At 34.7% G+C, this 9,727-nt stretch overlaps 1 long non-coding RNA gene across 1 annotated transcript; it reads right to left on the bottom strand.

Annotated features, from left to right (window-relative positions):
- Positions 1-1,031: 1,031 nt before the first annotated feature.
- LOC145803130 (uncharacterized) lies at positions 1,032-3,613 on the bottom strand. Its single transcript, XR_014345240.1, has 2 exons — positions 3,355-3,613; positions 1,032-1,344 (listed from the first exon to the last, which is right to left on the bottom strand). It is a non-coding gene; the product is annotated as an uncharacterized LOC145803130 (long non-coding RNA).
- Between the last annotated feature and the right edge of the window lie 6,114 nt (positions 3,614-9,727).

The raw sequence follows: 9,727 nt of genomic DNA, 5'->3' as shown, positions 1-9,727 counted from the left end.
CATAACTCCTCCATTCTACAAACTTGGGGTCCCCCTCGGGGCCCAACCCAAGTTAGTACACTAAGAACTTATATACTCACAAAAGTTTTCTTAAAGTTTCAATGTGAGACAACCCATTTCAAGGAAACCCACATTTACTTCTTTAATATCCATTCCACGAACTCGAAAACGACGTCAAGTTCTCATTCACTCATAAATGGTTTTGACGAACCGTCTTCACCATGTGACTTACCATGCGGCAAGGAACACGTCATCTCTTCTGACCCACCCTAAAAGACGTTTGGGGCCCACTTAAAATTGGGTTCAAAGTTGGCCCAAAATAAGCCTATAAAAACCATTATTTCCAACATAGTTTCCATTTCATGTTTATTTCTTCTATGATTTTCATTGATTTCCTATATCTTTGATGATCAAATAAGTCTATCATCTCATCCCTCCCTCTATGATGAGTATGGTAGTCCTCATTTTGGTTTCTTTCCTATTTTGCTTTCATGATCATCATGCGATTTTCTATATCCATTGGTGATTAAGGAAGACCATCATCTCATCTTTCCTATGGTGAGAATGATTGGTTTAACTTATTTTCATTCCTTGTTCTCTTCATTATTTGATTGCTTCTATGATTATCATGTAGTATCTTGTAGTGTTTTGTAGCTTTTCTTTTTCATTTGATAGCTTTGCTAATCGAATCATCCATGTTAGTTTTTATTTTAGTTAGTAGTTGCTTCCATTATCCTTGTTGAGTAGTCTCTTTTTTGTAGCTTTGATGTATATCTCCCTTTTATTTAGAGCTTTCCATATCTTGGCATCATATTTTCTTTATTTCATCATTCTTCCATGTCTTGTATCCAATTTTTTTCATAAATAAGGCGAGGCTCATTTTATCTCACATTTTCTTTACTTCTTATGTGATTATGAGTGTTACACCATTTCTTGAAATGGTTCATATATCACATGTTAGTAGCCAAGTTTTTAGTTGCATTTTTTTTTTGTTGTATGTATTGCATTAGTTTCTTTGGATTTGGATCATGTTGTCACGCCCGTATTTTATCACTCCGATAACATTACCAATATTCATAAATTAAGTCCATTTGCAAATAACATTTCATCCTTGGATGAAATGATGAATAATTAAATATACATATTCTTTCTCGTTATACAACAATGACATTTACATACAAATAAAAGAAATGTCCTAAGGCTAACAATAAAAGAGGGGATACTACTCTTTACAAAAAAATAGCACTCAACCAAACAACAAATAAAGTAGTACAATTCATCACTACATTATACTTATGAAATGGTAAAACCCATTGTTTGATCTGCAAATCCAAAAAGCATTCCCTGTACACATGTACAGGCAAGGGGTGAGTAAAGCCCACCGAACAATCTCATATTAAAACATTAAAAGATATGCGGAGACAAAGATACTTATACATATACGTGAAATCATATCATGTCAAAACCATATGATTTTATTACATAATCTTTTAAATCCAAGGCCTGCATATTCATATGCCACTAAGACCAATCTTCTTCCATTTTCCTTCAATTCATTTCCAGTTCATATATGCTATTCAATTCATGAGTTAAATTCTTTATCTTTCAACAACCAAAATAAGACTACAACTCAATGGTTTTCCAACTATGCAAAACACACATAAACACTTCAATCCTGCCATTTTACGGATATTTCGTCCGAAGGAACTGGCACCTACTTATATATGAAATTTCGGGTCTTTCACCCTTGACACTCTGGCCAACTTACTTTAAAATGGAGTCCATCCCCTTTCTCCTCCCAAAGAAATATATATTTGCAATGTATTTATAAACATAATCACATATGGAGTACATCCCCTTTCTCCTCCCAATAAACATACATATACAATGTATTTATAACATAGTCATATATGGAGTACATCCCCTTTCTCCTCCCACTAAACATGCATATACAATGTATTTATAACATGGTTATATATAATGACACCAACAATGGATTAGCATTAAATCGCCTAATCCTCATGCAATTTCTACAACAATCATAGTTATCCTCCACCAATAGCCCAATACAATTATTTCTAAAGAGATGTTCAACATCAAAATAAATATTTTATTCAAAACTTAAATAGGTAAGATATTACATATCCAATATCACTATTTATAACCACAACCTTCCAATTTCACATTTTCAATGTTAATTCCAACTATTTATGCTAAATAATGATTTAATCAAAATTAGGGCAAAATCCCCATCTTTCCAAATATCAACCCAATTCACCAAAATCAACTATTTTCACACAACATGTTCATATATTCAAGTCTTATACTCATTTACTTCATATTCATTAAAATCCCTCTTTACATTTCACACCCAATTCCTAGATTTGTCCAAACCACAACCAAATCTCATCATCTACACACAATAGCAAATAACTAAGCTAAAAACCATATTAGAGTGTAGAAAATCCCTACTTATTAAATATTACCATTTCCATCCTACTATGTCAAAAATTATGGTATAAACTTAATAACACACTTTTAACCATAATGGATATAACCTTTAACCAAAACTAATTTAATCCACTAAATTAGTAAGTTTATTATATCCCAAAATTTTCAAATTAATAATACCAAACCTAACTTCACATGCATCATCCCTCAAACATAACTATAGTTCAACTTAACCATTTTTCATACCAAGCTATTTAAAAAGATAATATTTTTACCAAATTCTCCACCAATAGCAATTTCACAACTTTTTCTAAAATTACTTAACCAACATGATATTTACATCAAAAATTATGAAATATGTTCAATAGTAACATCTTCAAGGTTATGAGTTTGAAAGTCCACATTTCACATTTCACATTTTTATTCTCATAAAAATGAACACAACTTAATCATCAATATATCATCTTTTATAAAATATCATGAATATAATACTTTTAGAGTTTTTAATCCAAAAATAACTCTATAATTCCTACTTAAGCATTTACTCCATATTCCTCAACATTAATTTATTTTTCTCAAAAATAAATTCCAAATCAAAGATAAAAAAATTCAACTTTATATTTTTTAAAATAAATCATCTAATCATAATATGATGTAGACACAATCCATACAACTGTTAAATTCTATTTTCGGATTTCTTTTACAAAATTAACAACACAAAATGATTTTCCCAAAATCAATCTCAAAATACCAACATTCTTAACATTTCAATATAATTTTCTTCCAAAAATTACCAAACAAAAATTTGAAAATATATCTATATGCAATACCTCTTATAATGATATATTTTCTCAAAGTAACCCTAACATAGCTTTAATGTAAAAATATGAAGAAAGTCCCTACCTCAAATAATGAAGAAAAGTAAATCTGGAAGGCAAATCTTGCCCGATCATGAATCCGAGACTACCATTGCGAAGATTACGACGAGCTCTCCGACTTTTATTTACAACACTCTTGCAAAATCTCACTCTAAGAACTCCCACTCGAAGCTTAAAAGTTGACCAACAATGGAGGCTAGAGAGAGAGAGAGAGACGCAGCTCTCTACTCAAAAGAAGGCCAAGGAAAAAGAAAAGAAAAGAAAAGAAGAGAAGAGAAGAGAAGAGAAAGAAAGTAGTCTGACGTGGAAAAGGGAAGGGAGGGGTGTGGAGGACAATCCCACATGGCTCCTCACACACTTTAACATAAAAAAAAATTAATATAAAATATATTATAAAATATCTCAAAATTTTATAATATATATTATAAAATGATATAATTTTTTCTCACCATAAAATATAATATTTTTGTACACCGCAAAATATAATATTTTACTCACTACCAAAAATATACCTAATTTTATTCTTTATAAAATATATAATTTTTTTCACAATATCGTATACACCATAAAATCAACTATCAAATCTTTATTATAATCCTATATAATAAATAATAACAACTCCCAAGGTGATTACTACCAATCACCTAATTAAAAAGGACCAAACAATTAAACATGGGTCATTAACCAAACTCAATTAAATTAAATCTAAATCATGGGCCTCACCCATAAGTCAAACATGGTCCAATTATATACCAAAATAGACCCAACAAATTTTATCTCAAGTCATGGTCTAAACATTCAAAATTTAATAAAAAAAATTCTGCTATAAATTAAACTGAACACCAATCAGTCCGCGAATTTTCATAAAATAAATACTCATCATTTAATTTTGAAATTTTTATCCAACATGATAGACTCATATGGGAACAACATAATAAAATATCATAATTTTCTGAGATCGGTTACTATTTTAAAAAAATACAAAACTAAACTATTTTTGCACAGAATTTTACACAGCACTCTAAATTCGAAAATTTGCTCAATTAAATTATGCACTGATTATTTAAAAAAATAATAATTTTGGGTTATTACAATGCATGTTTAGTCTCTTTGGATGTCGGCGGATGGAGGTTATTTCGCTTAACTTTGGATAATATTAACTTCCATACATGTGGACTCATTTTTTCTTTGAGTTGCACTTTTTTCAAACTCTTTTTCAAAACGCATGAAATCGAAGCATTCTGAAGTAAATGATTTAGCTTATACTTGTTTGTTTCACGTAGTAATTTTAGCATTAATAATCGGAAGCGAATGATGTCCAGATTTGGAAGGACCGATGTTTACACAGCGATGTAGAGGTAAAAGATTTGTTTAACAAAGTAGTAAAGTTGCAAACCATGATGAAGTTCTTCATAGAAACTCAAGTTTTGCATCTAATACCATCATCTCTACCCATGATCGTCAATGTTGGTGTTCAAAATGGGGGGCAAGTGTCGGCCCAGCGCAATGGGAGATAGCTAGGGGGCTCACCACGGTTATCAGTACATGTCGACGGAGGTGAACCTCGAAGGGAAGTACAGTTACAGATTAGAGGATCAAAGCAAGTGAATGGACAAGAACAGAATGCCGAGAAGACGTTAAATCTTAACAAATCCAAGAGGCCGAATCCTAGCACAAAGAGTAGTACACCGATGAGGTTGAAGTCAGTTAATAACAGAGCACCGAAGCGATTAAAGGAGGGTTTATGCATTGTCCTTCCAAAGAAGAAGAAGGTGGCCAAGGTTATGTCAATGGTTAACCCAAGGTCACCATTCTACTTGGAGTTGGAAGCATTTGAAGCACAGAAGAGGTTTACCATATCAAAATTCCATACACATGATGGTAAGTCTAATCTTAATGTCCACATCAGGCTTTATCTTAATGCGATGTCGTCATGGAATGGAAACGATATACTTTTATGTAAAGTGTTCCCAGTAACATTGGGGGACATAGCCTCAGATTGCTTTTTGAAGTTACCAAAAGGGTCGGTGAAGAATTGGGATGGTTTGGTCGAGATGTTTGGGTTGGTTTATCACTAACAATATTTAGTCTTTGAGGGTTCACTCGTTGATGTCTATGAAGAAGCATGCTGACAAAAGTTTGAGGGCTTATGCCAAGAGATATTACGAGGTTTACAATCAAATTCTATGTTTTAACCAGGAACTTATCGTGGTTTCATTCAAAAACGGCCTAGAAGACGATAGTCCACTTTGGCAATCCCTAGCCATGACTCTTCCGATATCAATGGAGAATCTGATGGCTAGGATTGAGAAATATGCAAGGGCCAAGGAAGATAAGCCGAAATGAGGAAGTACAAGCAAGTAAAAGAAGAGGAATAGTTCACCTAGGCGGAACCAATCGATGAGGAGGAACGGAGGCGGAAACAGAGAGCTAAGGCTGAAATCTATATAAGCAATTGGTATTGTATTTAGAATCTCGATTTATAGGATCTTGGAAAGAATTAGGGACAACTCTACTTCAGACCACCTCAACAAATCCCTGGGGAGTCAATGGGGAGGTTTTAGATGAAGTCATGTACATACTACAAGGACAATGGGCATATGACAAAGAGATGTCAATCCCTGAAGCAGGATTGGAAGATCTTGTCAAACAAGGGTATCTGAGGGATCTAATTGATGAAGAAAGGAAAAGAGCAAAACAGGCCAAGCTGGACCAGGCTCCAATTAGGGCATCGCCACCACCACCGCCCGTAGCACCTCGGGTTGAGGAATCTTGGGTCATTAATATGATCCACTCCCAGGTGAACGCTAATGAGATCCAGGGGGAGACCTAAAGGGTAAAGCATTTGCAATATGTTTATCAAGTGCAATGGAAGAGGCCTCAACCAGGTGGAATTTTAGGGCCAATGATATCATTTACTGAAGATGACTTAGATATTGTTTAACAACCATACAACAATGCACTGGTGGTTACACTTTTCGTGAAAGGGTACAAAGTAAAAAGGATATTGATCGATTAGGGCAGCTCGTGTGATATCCTTTATGTTGGGTGTTTTAGAGAACTCAACCTCAAGAATGAAGACTTAAAACCATCTGATAGCCCAATGGTTGGGTTCAATGAAATGCTGACAGCCCCTAGGGGCTGTGAGTTTGAATGTGCAGGCAAACATTAAGGTCATGAAGACAAAATTCACTGTGATTGACATCCCATCACCTTATAATGCGATATTGGGGAGACCATTGCTTCATACAATGCAAGTTGTCCATTCAACCTTGCATTAGCTGTTATGATTCTGGTAAGAGCCCTACAAGCATACATCCAATATACTTGCTATTTACGAGGAGGGAAAACTACCCTTTCCAACAAAGTTTGGGATATAGGAGATCTGAGGAGATCAAATTCATATGAAAAATTGCTCCATGACAGCAATGAAGTTTACTTACAGTATCCGAGATGTGAAGTTCGTTGAAGTGGATGAAGAAGACTAGGAGGTCTTGGAAGATGTCAGCAAAGAACTAACCAACAAGAGTCAAGAACCACTGAAGAAGATCTTGATAAATGAAGGAGACAAATAACTTGTCGCGACCCAAACCTGCCCCCATAAGTTTAACATCGTAACCGGCCAGTAATCCTTGGATTACCAAAGGCCTCTTATCAAAATAACATATAATTAGGGGTTGCGGAAACAAATATACAAAATATACATAGTCCATAGAGCTGTGCAGACATACATGGTACAAAAATTTGAAACCTTATAATATATACACATAAGATGTCATGCCCACATAAGTCTCACAACACCGTGCAAGCATCATCAAAAGGGACTTAGTCCAGTATATAGATAAATGAAACATAAACATTCTTAGCATGGTTTACAAAACTTGACTTCTATACATGGGAACCTCCCTAGGAAGCACGGTGGATGGCTTGACAAAACAAAACTTAGGCCTTCAATTATGGGCCTGATCACGCGCCAAGTCACCTATATACATAAATAATACAGTGAGCTGGAGCGCAGTGAATAATAACAAAATAAAGGGTTTAAATGAATGATGTCCATCACAAGGTCAGAAATCAGAATTTATATCAGAAATAGATTTATATTCATATTCTTGTTCAAACTACATACAGAGATTAGAGTTCATGATTCATCATACATGGTACATCCATTAGCGTTATCATGCTTGTCAGTTCCATAAGGAACCTCTGGTACCGAGAACTTGTAATATATTTGAGCCATGGTATTGTTACCCGCAGGAAAGGACCTTGAGACCACGGTATTATTACCCCCGGGTAAGAGCCATAAGACCACAGTATTGTTACCCCCAGGCAAGGGCCTTGTGCTAAGGATGCCACGAACACTTGTTAGAAAATGGGGACAGTCATTCATTGTATAGAACATAACATTTCATTAACAGATTTTATTCCTTCATACAAAAAATAATTAAAGTTGAACATAGCTTTACTAAGTTATTACTTACAGATGGCTCCACTTGCAGAACAGATTAGGCAGATAAACCAAACCGTCTATGGCGCGTGACCTACGGAAACATTGAACGGATATTCATTGAATTACACACCCGGAATCATTAACTTAATCCTTTCTTATCTTAGTGTGTTTCTACTTCTTATCCTCATTATTATGTCTTAATCTTGGCCTAGGAATGCCTAGGATGCAATGAGAATGCTAAAATGCACCTGAACACATTTAACAAAACTTGCTGAAAACAGGGGTCCCGCTCGAGCACACCTTTCTTCGATCGAGCGGACATGCAAAATGTGATTGGTCACTCGAGCTCACCTTCTCTCACTCAAGTGGCCTGTAAAAGCACTGGTTATCTGATTTTCACACTCGACGGCCGCTCAAGCATGAGACTCAAGTCCTCGCTCGAGCGCAACTTTTGTCGCTCAAGTGGTCTGCAAAACATGTGAACTTCTGGAAGCATGTATTTTATGCTCGAGCCAACTTTTGGTCACTCGAGCGGAGATGCAAAAACAAAGGTGGCCGCTCGAGTGTAGAATATGTCGCTCGAATGGAGAGATCAAATTTTGGAATTTTCAGATTCACCTTCAAGCTTCAAAACTCAAATTCAACATTTTCAAACTCATCATTTTGGGCCAAAACTCTAGAAAACATTTAGAAACTTGTAAAATACTATGATTTGAAGAGCATTTCGCTAAATCAAGGCCCAAAAGCATGTCAATTGATCAAAACTTCCACTTGAAATTTATGAATATGCCATAAACATGACATGCATGAATTACTTTGAACTTAAGTTTTCCAAAACATGATCAAGAAGGTCAAATGGTAAGAAATGTGATGAATTCTCAAAACCAAGTCAAGATAGACACATACATGTGCAAATTCTTTAGAAACATACTTAAAATGCTATGATATATATATATATATATATATACATGCATGCATGATACACTCCTTTAGTTAACTATCTAAGTTCAATTCTTGCATTACACAACTCAATTCTTAAATTACTTTACCTTTCTCACTTGATTTCATGAAATAATCACTAAATTACAACTAAAAGGTAGAAGTCCTTACCTTAGAAGCTCAATTATGTGCTAGGTATTCAATTGCTAGAGTTTCCAAGTTCAATACCTTGAATTTACTACAATTCTTCTCCCTCTTCTAGAGTCCAAGCTCAACCTTTGATTTCTCTCTCTTTCACGTTTGGTTTGTGTGTGTAAGCTCAAAGATGTGTTGAAATGAAGAAAAAGAATTAGTGAAGGCACAATAGGTGCCTTATATGGGCTTAAGTAGGAGTTAGGTAATTAGTTGACATTAATTATTCTAATTTAATCGTTCCGAATTGAATTTTAATTAAACCTACTATAATGGTCTAAAAATCCTCAATAGCATATAAATCAAGTCAATTTCATAATCAGATGCCGATAAGGTTTTCAATTCGCAGAACGAAACATAAATACAAACAAATATTTCTACGATAAACAGATATAAGCGCAATAATGCGACATACACATGCAATTAATTCAAAATTTCACCTTCATTATTAATTAGGCATATTTAATCGTGAATTAACGTTAATCAGAGGTCGGGGTTATTAAAAACTATTCTTTCTTCTCGGCTCCAGGTTAGCCAAGGAGGAGAAAACAAAACTTAAAGCTTTCCTCAGGGAAAACAATGAGCTGTTCGCATGGACACTATATTAGATGCCAAGAATCAATCTTGAGGTAACCTATCATCGGCTAAATATAAACAGGACATCAAAGTCAGTGATCCAAAGAGCAAGAAAACCCACTATGGTTCATGTAGAAGTCGTGAAAGAAAAGGTAGAGAAGTTGCTGGAAGCACAAGTGATCAGAGAAATCCATTACCCGATGTGGTTGTCCAACACAGTGGTGGTCAAAAAGAAGAACAG

This window comes from Camellia sinensis, chromosome 11, assembly GCF_055761805.1.
Source record: "Camellia sinensis isolate YWXY chromosome 11, ASM5576180v1, whole genome shotgun sequence".
In the NCBI taxonomy this organism is placed as follows: domain Eukaryota; kingdom Viridiplantae; phylum Streptophyta; class Magnoliopsida; order Ericales; family Theaceae; genus Camellia; species Camellia sinensis.
The sequence above is the reverse complement of the archived record's forward strand: the minus strand, read 5'-3'. Positions and strand labels throughout refer to the sequence as shown.